Raw genomic sequence first — 17,789 nt, 5'->3', positions numbered from 1 at the left:
TTGCCAGAAAATGCAATGTTGTTGGTATAGACAATTAGAATAAATTAAGTCCATCTCAAACTGTGCCCTGTAGCAATTTGTGTATGGCGCTGCGACATTCGGACCCATAGCGGTCCCGCACCGCTGTTGGTAAAAAACATCCTGAAACATGAAGTCATTTTTCTCCAATACAATCCTCAGCAGAGAAAGAAAAAATCTTGTTGTATAGTACTATATGTACTGTGCTCTAAAAGACATCTGACAGCATTTAAACCCTTCTAATGTGTAACTGCTATATTCCATATTCGTTTATTCTAGCCTAATATGGAATATAGCAGTGCTAAGTTGAAATCACCATGCGATTACTTCGAGTTATATTAATCGCAATTTCAACTTTTTACGTATATTCTTAATATTGCTCTAGCTTCGTCTTTTAGAATATTCTAAAAGACGAAGTTAGAGCAATATTACGAATATTCTAAAAGACGAAGTCAGAGCAATATTACGAATATTCTAAAAGACGAAGTTAGAGCAATATTGCGAAATTTCGTAAAATACCCATATAGATTGTAATTTAGCTAATATGGAATATAGCAGTGTTAAGTTGAAATCGCCATGCGATTATTATAACTTGAATTAATCGAATTGCGATTTCAACGTAATTCTCAAATCCGACAGTATTCTAGTATATGGAGACGTTCCCATGGTGATGGGGACGCTCCATGAGCACGGAAGTCGGCAGAAGCGGCAACGGGCACTGACTGGAGCAGCCAGGAAGCCAGGAATCCAAAGGACAGGTAAGAACAACTTTAGGGAAGTGGGAAAGAAAAAAATATAACAATAAAAAAAACAAAAAACGAATATTCGATTTCGCGAATATATAGAACGATATTCTAAATATTCGTGAAATCTCAAAATTGCGATATTCGAGAAAAAATTCGCAATTCGAATATTCGCGCTCAACACTATTTATAAAAAAATTTTTTTTCCAAATTTCCATTTCTCTACTTTTATTATAGATAGTAATATCTCCAAATATAGGTATTCATTTACATTCCCCATATGTCTACTTCATGTTTGGATCATTTTGAAAATGGCATTTTATTTTTTTGGGACATTAAGAAGGCTTAGAAGTTTAGAAGCAAATTTAATTTTTTTAAAGAAAATTTCCAAAACCTAATGTTATCAGGACCAGTTCAGTTATAAAGTCACTTTCTGGGTCTTGTATATTATAAACCAACCATAAATCACCCCATTTTAGAAACCTCAAGGTATTCAAAACTGATTTTACTAACTTTGTTAACCCTTTAGGTGTTCTACAAGAATTAAAGGAAAATGTAAATGAAATTAATGAATTTCACTTTTTTAGCCGATTTTCCATTTTAATCAATTTTTTTCCAGTAACAAAGCAAGGGATAACAGCCAAACAAAACTCAATATTTATTTTCTTGATTCTGTAGTTTACGACCACATATGGAGTGTTTCTGTAAACTGCTGTACAGGCACACGGCAGGGCGCAGAATGAAAGGAACGCCAAATGGTTTTTGGAAGGCAGATTTCACTGGGATAATTTTAAGTTGCCATGTCACATTTGAAGACGCCCTGATTCACCCCCAGAGTAGAAACTCGCCCCAAAAAAACATTTTGGAAACTACGTGATAAGGTGGCAGTTTTGTTGGTACTATTTTAGAGTAATATGATTTTTGGTTGCTCTATATTTACACTTTTTGTGAGGTAAGGTAACAAAAAATAGCTGTTTTGGCACCGTTTTTATTTTTTGTTATTTACACTGTTCATCTGACAGGTTAGATCATGTGGTATTTTTATAGAGCAGTTGGTTATGGACGCAACAATACTAAATATAACTACTTTTTTTGGTTGTTTCAGTTTTACATAATAAAGCATTTTTGAAAAAATTATTTTTTAGTGTCTCCATATTCTGAAACCCATAGTTTTATTTTTGGGGCGACTGTCTTATGTAGGGGCTAAATTTTATATGCATATGACTTTTTACACTTTGTGTGATGTAAAGTGACAAGAAATGGCTTTTTGACATACTTTTTATTTTTTTACAGTGTTTACCTGAGGGGTTAGGTCATGTGATATTTTTATAGAGCAGGTCATTATGGACGTGGCGATACCTAATATGTATACTTTTTAAAATGACTTAAGCTTTACACAATAATATCATTTTTTAAACAAAAAAAATCATATTTTGGTGTCTCCATAGTCAAAGTTTATTTTATTTTATGGGAGATTGTCTTAGGTAGGGGCTAATTTTTTGCGGGATGGGTTGACGGTTAGACTGGTATTATTCTGGGGGGTATAACCCATTTTTAATCGCTTGGTGTTGCACTTTTAGTGATGTAAGGTGACAAAAAATGTTTTTTTTTAGCACAGTTTTTAATTTCATTTTTTGACGGTGTTCACCTGAGGGGTTAGGTCACGTGATATTTTTATATAGCCGGTCGATACGGACACGGCGATACATAATATGTCTACTTTACTTCACCACATTCCCCCATATACATGTACGTTAAAATGCGGGAAGGGGTTAAGATCGGTGTAAAACGCTAGTCTTAATAAATTATCCCATTAATGACTAAATAGCAAGTTATACTGGAACTTTTTTTGACAAAACTATGTCATACATCATTCTGGGTTTAAGAGTCCAGTGAGTGTTCCTACTCAGTGATTGATAGCTACTTCTGTATACACATTCTGACTGAGACAGCTGTCAATTATTAGGACCACCCACTGGACTCCTTACCCAGAATGAGCAGAGATATAATGACTAATGACACACAAGGCTATGTCATTAGTCATTAAACCTCTGCTCATTCTGGGTTTAAGAGTCCAGTGGGCAGTTCCATTCTGTGATTGATGTTATCTCTGTATGCACATTCTGACTTACTTACTACGTGGGTGGTCCTAATGATTGACAGCTATCTATCAAAATGCTCAGCTCTTCCTGCTCTAACACATGCTGCCCACGGCCCAGACTGCATTGCCTTATTAATGTGAGAGGTTTCCTTTAATACTAGCCTATGCCACAGGATCCAGTCACCGCAACCAGGATGCCAGTGCATATGAAAGGCTTTAGGGCAGAGGTCCTCAAACCTTTTTGGGTCATAAGTAGGGAGGAACGAACTCGTGTTTTTCAAGTTCGGGTTCGGGTATTTGTGCAATTCCATTATGGATTCCGTTATAACGAAAAGTGTCATTCCTTTTTGCATTCCGTCATAATAGAAGTCAATGGGCAGTATAACGGATCCACCTGGTTTCTGTTATGCAGGACAGGAGTCCACACAGACCTGTTTTGCGGTCCATTGACTTCTATTATGACGGAATGCAAAACAGAATGGCTTTTAAAGGCTTCCGTGTGGTATTCCAACATAGCATTTCGTTATAATAGAATTGCACAAATATATCCAAACGTCGAACCCGAACTTGAAAAACACAAGTTCGCTCATCCCTGGTCATGGGCCATTTTCAAATACTTAAAATGGTGGAGGGCCAGGCTGAATATTAAAAATCCTGTTCAAGAAATGGGTCTACCATAGAGTTAACTGCCAACGACATGGTGCCAATAATTCTATGACAAAATCACTGGTTACTCAAGTGCACAATATGATCTGCAGCTGCCAACAACTGGGAAGCCACATGCACGTGTCCAAGAGCCGCACGTGGCACCTGACTCACTGGTTCAGGACATAGTAGCTAAAAACCTGAAATCAGTAAACGTTATATAATATTAAATACATCTGAGATTTATGCAAATCCTATATATTTGTAATAATTTCATAAGAATCCGGAGTTTCAGCTCATGAAATGAACGGTCTAATATTTTTGCTATTTATGCAGTGTTCTCTGATACTGCAGCAGGTGAAATACTCCAGGGCTTATCCCATATTTCCAAACCAGCAGCTAAGCTAAGATTCGGACAGATGGCATTGGGTCATGAGAGCTGCATCAGTCACATGCCAATCCACTCCATTACTGCACATGGTCTCCTCCTGCCAATCTCAGCCAGTGTGTGCCGTTCCGAGCGCAGCACATTAACGTTAGCTCTTCTGCACAGCAGGCGGTATTGGTATGGGATTTAATAGACACACCAGCTGTAAACATGAATGTATGTGCTTGCCTTGCAGACCGTATGCTCAACATGAATCTGCTAATACACATTGGCACAACACAAAATATTAATTGAGCTACATTGGTGTTAATGGTATGTAGATGAGCGTTATGGTCAAAGTGAGGAACAATAGGTTAACATTTAAAGAGGTTATGCCTTAATTGATGAAAATCAGACATCATATAGTACAAACCTAGAACCAGTCCTGTACCTCACATGGGACCAGACATCTCCCCATTCAATGGTCAAATCGTTTTGCTGGATATATTTCAGGCTGGCAGAACAGGGGGCATGTCCTTTCTGCTGTAGCTCTTTCCCTGTAACTGATACACCTTCTAACAGAAGATATGGATGGTGATTAGAGATTAACAAATTATTCAAACTTCAATATTCAAGTTACTTTGTCACGAAGTGCATTTCTTTGTAAGTAGTGCGTGCAATGACAGGGAGCGGAGATTGCGCCACTCCCTGACATTGTACCAATCAGATGCAGCATTCATACATGATCGTGGCATCTGATATACAGCCAGGTCCATAAATATTGGGACATCAACACAATTCTAACATTTCTGGCTCTATACACCACCACAATAGATTTGAAATGAAATTAACAAGATTTGCTTTAACTGCAGAGCGACAGCTTTAATTTGAGGGTATTTACATCCAAATCAGGTGACAGGTGTAGGAATTACAACAGTTTGCATATGTGCCTCCCACTTGTTAAGGGACCAAAAGTAATGGGACTGAATAATAATCATAAATCAAACTTTCACTTTTTAATACTTGGTTGCAAAGTCAATTACAGCCTGAAAGCTGGAACGCATAGACATCACCAGACGCTGGGTTTCATCCCTGATGATGCTCTGCCATGCCTCTACTGCAACTGTCTTCAGTTCCTGCTTGTTCTTGGGGCATTTTCCATTCAGTTTTGTCTTCAGTAAGTGAAATACATGCTCAATCGGATTCAGGCCATTGCATAACATTCCACTTCTTTCCCTTAGAAAACTCTTTGGTTGCTTTTGCAGTATGCTTTGGGTCATTGTCCATCTGCACTGTGAAGTGCCGTCCAATGAGTTCTGAAGCATTTGGCTGAATATGAGCAGATAATATTGCCTGAAACACTTCAGCATTCATCCTGCTGCTTTTGTCAGCAGTCACATCATCAATAAATACATGGGAACCAGTTCCATTGGCAGCCAGCCATACATGCCCACGCCTTGACACTACCACCACCATGCTTCACTGATGAGGTGGTATGCTTAGGATAATGAACAGTTCCTTTCCATCTCCATACTCTTATCTTCCCATCACTCTGGTTCAAGTTGATCTTGGTCTCATCTGCCATAGGATGTTGTTCCAGAACTGTGAAGGCTTTTTTAGATGTCCTTTGGCAAACTCTAATCTGGCCTTCCTGTTTTTGAGGCTCACCAATGGTTTACATCTTGTGGTGAACCCTCTGTATTCACTCTGGTGAAGTCTTCTGTTAAATGTTGACTTTGGCACACATACACCTACCTCCTGGAGAGTGTTCTTGATCTGGCCAACTGTTGTGAAGGGTGTTTTCTTCACCAGGAAAGAATTCTTCTGTCATCCACCACAGTTGTTTTCTGTGGTCTGGCGGGTCTTTTGGTGTTGCTGAGCTCACCGGTGCGTTCCTTCTTTTTAAGAATTTTCCGAACAGTTGTTTTGGCCACCCCTCATGTTTTTGCTATTTCTCTGATGGGTTTGTTTTGTGTTTTCAGCCTAATGATGGCTTGCTTCACTGATAGTGACAGCTCTTTGGATCTCATGCAAATAGCACACTTGAAATGAACTCTGGACCTTTTATCTGCTCATTGTAATTGGGATAATGAGGGAATAACACACACCTGGCCATGGAACAGCTAAGAAGCCAATTATCCCATTACTTTTGGTCCCTTAACAAGTGGGAGGCACATATGCAAACTGTTGTAATTCCTACACCGATCACCTGATTTGGATGAAAATACCTTCAAATTAAAGCTGACAGTCTGCAGTTAAAGCACATCTTGTTCGTTTCATTTCAAATCCATTGTGGTGGTGTATAGAGCCAAAAATGTTAGAATTGTGTCCATGTCCCAATATTAATGGACCTGACTGTAAATAACAGAGTGTAAAATAAAAAATAAAATTATACCTGATCCTCTTGCTCGTGACAGGCGTGCCACCACCATCTTGCTTGAAGATCTGGTGCCAAATCTCGCGAGGCCCATGATGACGTCATCACATTGGGCAGCGTGGTGACAACATACCATGCATGGGATTTCATGCAAGATCTTCAAAGAAGATGACGGCAACTGGCCCGTCGCGAGCAAATGTATCAGGTAAGTAGTGTTTTTTGTACTAATAAAGGCAAAATAAATTTGCTACCACGAAGCACGAGGAAAGTTGGCTTTGCAGCTAATCAAATTTATCCTGAAATTCAATCGAAGTCCTCTTCGTATATCTGGTATTTCTAACAGGAAAATTCTGTTTACTTTTCCAAGTATATATACGGTCTGTATCAAAGTCCTGTTTATCAGGGATGTATTTACGATGCTTTCTCTCCTTTATTTTCTCTCTTAGAATATCAAGACTCTTTTGCAGTCTGGATTCTTGAGTTTAAAAATCCGAATGTTGACTGAAAGGAAGTATTTCTTTTACTTCTTTATTAAATTTTTCCGAAATACGAATAAAGTATTATTTTTTGTAGTCCACCATATACCTCATGAGTCTTCGGGCCCTCGCCCACGACTGTATGCCCTCCGAGACATACAGTCCGTGAGCGGGCCATATGTCCCGGAGCGGCATTGATCATGCACACGGGAGCACACAGTATCATAGATTACAATGATGCAGTGGACTTCAGGCCACCCGCGGGGCTTTTTTCCCGCACTCATATGATCATATGATTGCGGGACAATAGCCCCGCGGGTGGCCCGACATGCATAGCATCATTGTAATTTATAATGCTGTGTGCTCCTGTGCGCATGATCTATGCCGCTCCGGGACATATGGCCCGCTCACGGACCGTATATCTCGGAGGGCATACAGTCGTGGCCAACGGCCCTTAGTGAGTTTTCAGTGAGGACTCTATCCCATCCTTTGATGAAGTCTGGGTCCTCGGTATGCACATTTGGTCTCAAGGGGCTTCTCAAGCCCCTATATACTATTTCCTGATTGAGCTATGTGTCAAGACTCGCTATCTCCTACCAGGATCTGTGCTACTGTTTATATGTTTTACTCACATTTTTATTGCTGTGTTAGTGTCCGTATGATTCAAAGGAATAGTTTGGTTGGAAAAAAAAATCATACTCACCTTATCCATTTGCGTGCAAAGTCCTCTGTGGCCATCTTGATTGAAGATCCAACACAAAATCTCGCATGGAGCGTGATGATGTCATATGTCACAGCGCACAATATTTAGTGTGGGATCGTCAATCAAGATGGCCGAAGAGGACTTTGCGCGCAAATGGATGAAGTGAGTATGATTTTTTTTTTTGTTTTACTGCATTTTAGGGAAAATTGATACCACGAAGCACGAGCAAATTCGGCTTCACAGCGAATCGAACTTTGATTCGCTCAACACTAATACTTATAATTGCCAGGATCAACAGCCTGTGTCAGAGGGCCATATATTGTCCCATGAAAAATATTCTACACCTGGATCTGAATACTTTTGTAATGTCATGGCAATACATGTCCCAGCTGTCTAAAATTGATACAAATAAGTCACAGGGGCCTGATGGGATACACCCAAAGCTATTAAAAGAGCTCAGCAGTGAACTAGCAAAACCATTAACAGATTTATTTAACCAATAACTGGTAACAGGAGTCGTCCCAGCAGATTGGAAATTAGCAAATGTTGTCACCATTTACAAGAAAGGTAGTAGGGAGGAATCGGGCAACTATAGGCCAGTAAGCCTGACATCAATAGTGGGGAAATTAATGGAAACCATACTTATGGAGAGGATTGTGGAACATCTAAAATCCCATGGATTGAAAGATGAAAAACAGCATGGGTTTACTTCAGGGAGATCATGTAAAACTAATCTTATTGTTTTTTTTTATTGGGTGACTAAAATAATAGGTGGCCGAGGTGCAGTAGACATCGCTTATCTAGACTTTAGTAAGGCTTTTGATACTGTCCCATATAGAAGGCTCATCAATAAACTGCAGTCTTTGAGCTTGGACTCCCATATTGTTGAATGGATTAGGCAGTGGCTGAGGGACAGACAACAGAGGGTTGTAGTCAATGGAGTATATTCAGACCATGGTCTTGTTACCAGTGGGGTACCTCAGGGATCTGTTCTGGGACACATATTGTTTAGTATCTTTATCAGCGAAATTGCAGAAGGCCTCGCTGGTAAGGTGAGTCTTTTTTCTGATGACACAAAGGGTTGATGTTCCTGGAGGGATACATCAAATGGAAAAGGATTTAGGAAAACTAGAGGAATGGGCAAAAATCTGGCAACTAAAATTTAATGTTGATAAGTGCAAGATAATGCACCTGGGGCGTAAAATTCCAAGAGCAGAATATAAAATCAGTGATACAGTCCTAACCTCAGTATCTGAGGAAAAGGATTTAGGGGTCATTATTTCAGAAGACTTAAAGGTAGGCAGACTGTGTCATAGAGCAGCAGGGAATGCTAGCAGAATGCTTGGGTGTATAGGGAGAGGCATTACCAGTAGAAAGAGGGCGGTGCTCATGCCGCTCTACAGAGCACTAGTGAGACCTCATTTGGAGTATTGTGCTCAGTACTGGAGACCATATCTCCAGAAGGATATTAATACTTTGGAGAGAGTTCAGAGAAGAGCTACTAAACTAGTACATAGATTGCAGGATAAAACTTACCAGGAAAGATTAAAGGACCTTAACATGTATAGCTTGGAAGAAAGACAAGACAGAGGGGATATGATAGAAACTTTTAAATACATAAAGGGAATCAACAAGGTAAAAGAGGAGAGAATATTTAAAAGATGAAAAACTGCTACAAGAGACATAGTTTTAAATTAGAGGGGCAAAGGTTTAAAAGTAATATCAGGAAGTATTACTTTACTGAGAGAATAGTGGATGCATGGAATAGCCTTCCTGCAGAAGTGGTAGCTGCAAATACAGTGAAGGCGTTTAAGCATGCATGGGATAGGCATAAGGCCATCCTTCATATAAGATAGCGCCAGGGGCTATTCATAGTATTCAGTATATTGGGCAGACTAGATGGGCCAAATGGTTCTTATCTGCCGACACATTCTATGTTTCGATGTTTCTATGTCATATATGCATATATGCCCCCCCCCCCCCCCCCCCCGCTTAAAGACCCTTTAACACAAGATAAATCAACATTAATAAAAACACAGACTAAAGAGTGGAGGTAAAAAATAGGCCATGGCCTGTTTATTAAACCAACTTAAACCAACTTTACCAAACCACTTATGAGCCTAGTCATGAACTCCGACTCAATTAACAATAAATATACATACATCAGAGTCCATCCCATCATGGGATGACTATCCTTAAACCACCCATTGCAAAACCATGGCCACAACCAACAGAATAGGGCCGGTGGGAGGGGGCATGCAGGATCCGGCTCCACCGGCAGGCGCAGATCAAAGGCAAACTAGCCCATGGAGCTCGGATATTTATAGCTCGCTTCAAAACCTCTCCACCAATTAGACCCTTGTTACCAGGGTCCGGGTAACCCTACCCGGAGATCTGTGAGACAATAGGTCATTTACATTGACCAATTAAGGATAAATCACTGGGCAGAATAAAACTTCTGCCCAGTGACCCCAGAAAGAGCGGGAAATCTTTTCCCTCCATAATCCTAAACTCAAAATAGCTATCTTATCACTGGGCAGAAAACCTATTCCGCCCAGGGACAAGATAATGGCTGAAAGGCAATGACAGTATTGCCATGTGAACCCCTCCATAATGTCCGGGGGCTCTTTCATGTAAATAAAGATGTAGTATAGCAACTGAGTTATTCAATAAAATGCACCTGTATAGCACCATCTGCTGTTTGTTCTTTTCCTTAATCCTCTGTCCGCCTCCGTAACATCACAGAGGTTTTAGCACATTCTCCGTTCCATCCTTGAACTGCCACTAGCTGTATTTACTGTTAGGACCTGTTCACACAAGACTTTTTACCAGTGGAAATTGGTGCGGAGTCCTCACCTAAAAAGGCGCTGGCAGCAGTGCTTAATCTGCCTTCCCATTGTTTTCAGTGGGAGGCCATGCTGCATTCAGTGCGCCCAAGGTTTATAGCTGTGACTGTGCCAAGAAAGGACGGCGTCTGGACAGACACCGCTGTGGGCGTCCACATTCAGTGGGACTAAACTGCAATTTGGTTTGCAGCATTCAAAAGTAAAAAAAAAAAAGTGGCAAAAACCATAATGTGAACCGACTACAGGGAGACAGCTGCAGCAGAAAGGACACACCCCTGAAACAAACTATGCTGTATTATTCTGTATGTGTATGACTTCATGTGATAAAGCACAATATTATGTGTCTATGCAATTTATATCAAAAGCCGATCTTGCCAGATGGGAGGCTGGAAAGTACTATATACGATGAATGCACAACCAGTGGCGTACCACCAATATAGGCAGACCACGCAGCTGCTATTGGGCCCGTGGGGGGGCCCGGAGTGCATGGAAGGCCTAGCCCCCTACATCTGCAGGTATGTATTTATTATCGCCGGGCATTCCATCCCTATCTGTTCAGACTTCCGGCCCTGCTGCGCGCTCACTAAGATAGAAGCGAGAGAGCGTAGCAGGGCAGGCAGGTTGCGATATCACAGACTGATCACACTGCAGGCCCATCCTCTCTATCATACTGTATGAAGTGTCAGCGCAGCCAGGGCCACCAGCAGGGCAGTTACTATACTATCAGGGCGGTCTGCCTGCAAGGAAGCAAGGGCCGGTGTTCTGTCAGAAAACCTTACCGCGTCAGATTCCCTTACCCCATGTCACTTCTGGGGGTGTGCCGGGGGTGTGCGCCTATGCGCAAGCGCAGTACCAGGGCAGCACCCCATACCTCTTATATACAGTGACGTCTCCTCTGATGTAGATGTTCTCTTTCTTCATCTTCTCCATTTCAGCCATCTCACGTCTCTGCAGAGTTTGACAGACATCTTAGTTTCCTACTTTTCCATCATCCTCCAAATAACATCCCATCATGCACCCCCAATACTGAGAAGCTGTGCTCCCCAAAACTATACTGCAAAAAGAACTGTGCTAAGCTGATGCTGTGCCAGGGTGCCCCCAAAGTAATGGTGCTCCCAAAGTCCCAACAATAGTAATTATTTCTTTGCCAGAGCGCATTTAGTAGTAATAGTGCTCCTACAGTGCCCCCAACAGTAATTGTGTCCCACAAGTAATAATGCTCCCATAGTCCCCCAGTTGTAAGAAAGCTCACCATAATGCCCCGATAGTAATAATTCTCTTTATAATGTGTGACAGTAGAACCCTCCCCCCCCCCCCTTATAATGTGCACCAGTACATAAAATGCCCCGTCGTGTGGCAGTAAAAAAAGAAACACCTCCTCTTAGTGCCCCCAGTAGAGCCAATGTCCCCAGAGTGCCCTCATGTGTTCCAATGACCTGTACTGTGTGCCACTACAAAAAACACTTAGTGCCCAGTTGAGCTTAGGTGCCCATAGTGACCTAATAATTTGTGCCAGTATAAAATACTCCTATATAGTCCCCCCAGAAGATGCCCCCATAGTGCTCCTTCCCCGTCTCCATAGTGCCCTCCATAATGTGGCACTATAAAATGCCCCACATAGATACCCCCATAATGCTCCTTTCCTCCCTTCCCCATAGTGGCATCAAAATGGGTGCCAGTATTAAATGCCCCTATATAATGCCCTCACTGTGCTCTTGTCCCCCACTTCTCCATAGTGCCCACCTATAATGGGTGCCAGTATATAGGGCCCCCAGTAGATGCCCCCATAGTGCAGTCATACACGCAATCTCCACGTACATGGACGCAGTCATACACGCACTCTCCCCGTACATGGACGCAGTCATACACGCACTCTCCCCGTACATGGACGCGCTCATACACAGACTCTCCACATACATGGATGCAGTCATACACGCACTCTCCACATACATGGACGCGCTCATACACAGACTCTCCACATACATGGATGCAGTCATACACAGACTCTCCACATACATGAACAAAAAATATAAAAGTGGAATCGCACTCACCAGGACTTGAGGTCTTCCGGTATGCAACAGCCTACCTGGAGTCCAAGATTCATCAGGGCTCCTTAATGTAGAATCCAAAAAAGAGAAGATGGAGGCAGCATGACCGGTAAAAATCCCTTTAATGCGGGAACCGCCAAGTGAACAGACGTGCAAGTTTGTGACGTTTCGGCTGCAGCACAGCCTTTATCAAACACAATGTGCAATTAACAGATATCTCTTTAAATATATTAAGACACTCCCCCTCACATCGGAGTGGCCAATCACATTGTCAATACAGTGTTGAGGTCATCGCGTGTACGTCCTCAAGTGCTCATGCTACATGTGTCTAATATTAACAATCATACATTTAAGATCCATTCAGCCACATACCCGACCAGCAAACATGCGCCACAGCGTTCCTAGATTCGCGGCGCGCATGTCAGGAAAGTAGGGGTCACGTCACTTCCTGCATGACGTAGGGTCAGTTGATCGCGAGTGGCTCCGCCTAGCCGTCTCGCGTCATCCCCTCTTTCACGTCACGCGCTCCGTTGCTAGGGACGCTGCTGGGCCGGTCCGCCCTTCGCCACCGGATATGTGTGGCTACTCCACCCCACCATCCACCGTGTTACCGATCGGGCCCTAGATCGAGTTATGCGACTTATAAAAAGGTCGCCGGCCATGCCTTCAAATATTCTGGCATGAACGGGGACGTGCATGTGGAGGCAGATAGCGGCACCATGTCATCAGCCGAATCTCGGCCCTGATGACATCACAGTCCCGCCTCTCCAACATCCGCTCCACCCCGTCATGCCAGTACTTAGCCACGGTCCAGTCCCGATCTCCGCTGCAATACGTGGAGGGGAATATACACACTCACCCCGAGGCTATAGATTGGACAAAGCCCTATAGTCTATATTGTGCCATGTTGCATATGGGCTGAAAAGGAATGGAGTGTACATTAATAAACAAACAAAATATTGTTAAAAACAATACACAGAGAACAAGTTTCAAAGTCACACAGGCTAATTACACGTTTGTTACTGCAAACTCTATATTCATACCAAAGGGTTGGAGGGCTCGCATTTCGAAGATCCACCTAAGTTCTTTCTTGCGCAAGATTCTATCTTTATCCCCCCCTCGTCTCAAAGGGCCAACCGAATCTATGATTCTAAATCGGAGTTGGTTGACCGAGTGTCCACGCTCCAGGAAATGTTTCGCCACCGGCTTATCAATTTGGGCCCTACGGATGTTGCTCTTATGGGAATTGATACGTTCTCTGGCCTCCATGGTTGTCTCCCCGATGTAAATGAGGCCACACGGGCACGTGATCATGTATATCACGTCCCGGGACCTGCATGTAAAGAAGTTTTTGATCCTATAGGGCTTGCCGCTGTAGGGATGGGCAAAGGTATCACCCTTCAGCATGTTGCCACAGTTACAGCAACCAAGGCAGGGAAAACAGCCCAACTTCCTTGGTGCCACCGGTCATGCTGCCTCCATCTTCTCTTTTTTGGATTCTACATTAAGGAGCCCTGATGAATCTTGGACTCCAGGTAGGCTGTTGCATACCGGAAGACCTCAAGTCCTGGTGAGTGCGATTCCACTTTTATATTTTTTGTTACTGTTTGGATTCTTGGAGTCAGCACCAGGGTGCGATCCTCCGACATGGAAGGAACCCAAGGACTAAATAAGGTCAGTGAAACCGCCAATGTGAACTCGTGCTTATACACAGATGAGCAGATACATAGACTCATTCATGGGGATAGTGGGGATGTGGCCTTTTTGAGCACCCCCTCTATGGACCTGCTCAAACGAAAATATGAGCAAGAGTCTAAAAAACTTGTCACACTGGACTTACATCTTAACACGCTCAGAGAATATTACCGCACACAGCGGATACCTCGGGGTTTAAGATCTCATCTCAGACCGACCCTCCTCCCCCACAATGAAGAGTTTTGCAAAAGAAATGGACACTCGGTCAACCAACTCCGATTTAGAATCATAGATTCGGTTGGCCCTTTGAGACGAGGGGGGGATAAAGATAGAATCTTGCGCAAGAAAGAACTTAGGTGGATCTTCGAAATGCGAGCCCTCCAACCCTTTGGTATGAATATAGAGTTTGCAGTAACAAACGTGTAATTAGCCTGTGTGACTTTGAAACTTGTTCTCTGTGTATTGTTTTTAACAATATTTTGTTTGTTTATTAATGTACACTCCATTCCTTTTCAGCCCATATGCAACATGGCACAATATAGTCTATAGGGCTTTGTCCAATCTATAGCCTCGGGGTGAGTGTGTATATTCCCCTCCACGTATTGCAGCGGAGATCGGGACTGGACCGTGGCAAAAGTACTGGCATGACGGGGTGGAGCGGATGTTGGAGAGGCGGGACTGTGATGTCATCAGGGCCGAGATTCGGCTGATGACATGGTGCCGCTATCTGCCTCCACATGCACGTCCCCGTTCATGCCAGAATATTTGAAGGCATGGCCGGCGACCTTTTTATAAGTCGCATAACTCGATCTAGGGACCCGATCGGTAATACTGGTGGATGGTGGGGTGGAATGGTCGCCACATATTCAGCGTGGCGAAGGGCGGACCGGCCCAGTAGCGTCCCTAGCAACGGAGCGCGTGACGTGAAAGAGGGGATGACGCGAGACGGCTAGGCGGAGCCACTCGCGATCAACTGACCCTACGTCATGCAGGAAGTGACGTGACCCCTACTTTCCTGACATGCGCGCCGCGAATCTAGGAACGCTGTGGCGCATGTTTGCTGGTCAGGTATGTGGCTGAATGGATCTTAAATGTATGATTGTTAATATTAGACACATGTAGTATGAGCACTCGAGGACGTACACTGCGATGACCTCAACACTGTATTGACAATGTCATTGGCCACTCCGATGTGAGGGGGAGTGTCTTAATATATTTAAAGAGATATCTGTTAATTGCACATTGTGTTTGATAAAGGCTGTGCTGCAGCCGAAACGTCACAAACTTGCACGTCTGTTCACTTGGCGGTTCCCGCATTAAAGGGATTTTTACCGGTCATGCTGCCTCCATCTTCTCTTTTTTGGATTCTACATTAAGGAGCCCTGATGAATCTTGGACTCCAGGTAGGCTGTTGCATACCGGAAGACCTCAAGTCCTGGTGAGTGCGATTCCACTTTTATATTTTTTGTTACTGTTTGGATTCTTGGAGTCAGCACCGGGGTGCGATCCTCCGACATGGAAGGAACCCAAGGACTAAATAAGGTCAGTGAAACCGCCAATGTGAACTCGTGCTTATACACAGATGAAGCAGATACATAGACTCATTCATGGGGATAGTGGGGATGTGGCCTTTTTGAGCACCCCCTCTATGGACCTGCTCAAACGAAAATATGAGCAAGAGTCTAAAAAACTTGTCACACTGGACTTACATCCTTAACACGCTCAGAGAATATTACCGCACACAGCGGATACCTCGGGGTTTAAGATCTCATCTCAGACCGACCCTCCTCCCCCACAATGAAGAGTTTTGCAAAAAATTTGAGCTGATTAACAACAAACATGCGTTTGAATTGATGCTGCTAAATATTGATTTTCTTGGCCAAGAAATGGAGGGGGTAAGAGTGTCTATGACAGCCCTAGAGTCGCAGATTCAGGAGTTACTCAGTAGCGACGAGGCCACAATGTTCTTTGATAAAATCAAGAATTATACACTTCGACATAAAACTGAAGTTGAGAAAATCAAAAGGGACAAATGGCACCGTGATCTGGATGATTACCAGACGGGCCAGGTCTACAATTGGCAGCAGCAGACGCAGAATAAACCCCGCAGAAAGAAGGGGAGAAGGTTTGAGCAGGGTCGATTTGGCTTTACGACGGGCGAGTCTGACTCCTCAGACGATGCAGGCAAAATGGCTTTTTTAGGCCCCCCGCCACACGGCCAAAACGGAGGTGCCGTAGGGGGGGAAGAAAACACCACAGAGCCCGGAAAAACACTACCGCCACCGTTTCAAAAGCACAAGAACACACGGGGACGGACGACGAGACGCAACCAGATCTAACATCGCAACTGGTTGTTAACATCTCCACAAAACCGCTATCCACTGAACAACAACGGATTTTAGGACGTGGACTATCTTTTTGCCCTGGACATGACAGGGATTGGTTCGAGTTGGAACTTGACCTCCACCGCTTTTATCGCGCATTGAGATTGAAGGCCTTCTTTCTCGACAGGGAGGAAAGGAAGGCATTGTCAGTTTCTGACGGAGCTGCGGAGGCTGACTTTGTTTTAAGGTCACTTGATTTGAGGAATAAAAGTGTTTTTTCTCCACCACGTAATAATCACGTTGTGGAGGCTTACATCGCGATTGTCTCCAAACAGATTGAGACACTGAGAGAGCATAAAGGGAGGGGGACTACATCGAACCTGACGAGGGGGGAGAAAGAGGCACTTAGACAACTAACAGGTGATAAATCCCTGACGATAAAATCTGCCGATAAAGGAGGGGCGGTGGTGGTGATGGACACAGCTAGCTATGAAAGGGAGGTACATAGACAGTTGGGTGACCGGGAGGTGTACATTGAGCTTCAGAATGACCCTAAATGGGACATCAAGCGCGATCTGGAAAGGATTATAGGTGAGGCCCTAGTTGAGGGCATCATCGATAAGGATGTCAGTGATTTCCTTCTGATTACACACCCGGTCACGCCCCTGTTCTATGTACTTCCCAAAATACATAAAAGCTTGGTCGATCCTCCTGGTCGGCCGATAGTGTCGGGCAGAGAATCGATCTTTAGCAACATAGCTATTTTCCTAGATAAGGTGCTGCGGATCCATGCCACCAACGCCCCTTCCTACATCAGGGATACGAGTCATTTTCTGTTGAAGCTTAGAGAGTTGAATCTACCTGATGACCCCATACTTGTCGGTTTCGATGTAGTCTCCCTATACACCTCCATAGAACACACATACGGTTTGAATGTCGTCGATGTGGCCCTGGCCAGCACCGGGCTCTCCCTGGGCGGCCGTGGGTTTGTCCTCCATCTTCTAGAGGTGGTCCTGAGGCGGAATTATTTCCGATTCGGGAGCACCTATTATCAACAACTGCGTGGAGTGGCCATGGGTTCGAACGTGGCACCCACGTACGCCAATATGTTTATGGCGGAGGTGGAGGACAGACTCATTTACCGAGCAGCCTTGTTTGGGAAAGCCCGGTGCTGGTGGCGCTACATCGACGACATTTTTGTAGTGTGGGGAGGCTCTCAAGATGAATTACAATGCTTTTTTGAGTCCCTTAACGAGATGGTGCCCGGGCTCGGGTTCACTATGACAATGTCGACAGCAGCTCTTCAATTCCTGGATGTGATGGTACATGTTAGGGATGGGGGTATTGAGACTGACATTTTTTATAAACCCACAGACAGGAATAATTTGTTGGAGTTCAGGAGCAATCATCCCCGACGGATGGTGGAATCGTTACCCTGGAGTCAGA

The sequence above is a fragment of the Bufo gargarizans genome, chromosome 1 (assembly GCF_014858855.1).
Source record: "Bufo gargarizans isolate SCDJY-AF-19 chromosome 1, ASM1485885v1, whole genome shotgun sequence".
Taxonomy (NCBI): Eukaryota; Metazoa; Chordata; class Amphibia; order Anura; family Bufonidae; genus Bufo; species Bufo gargarizans.
This window is presented reverse-complemented; position numbering follows the sequence as displayed.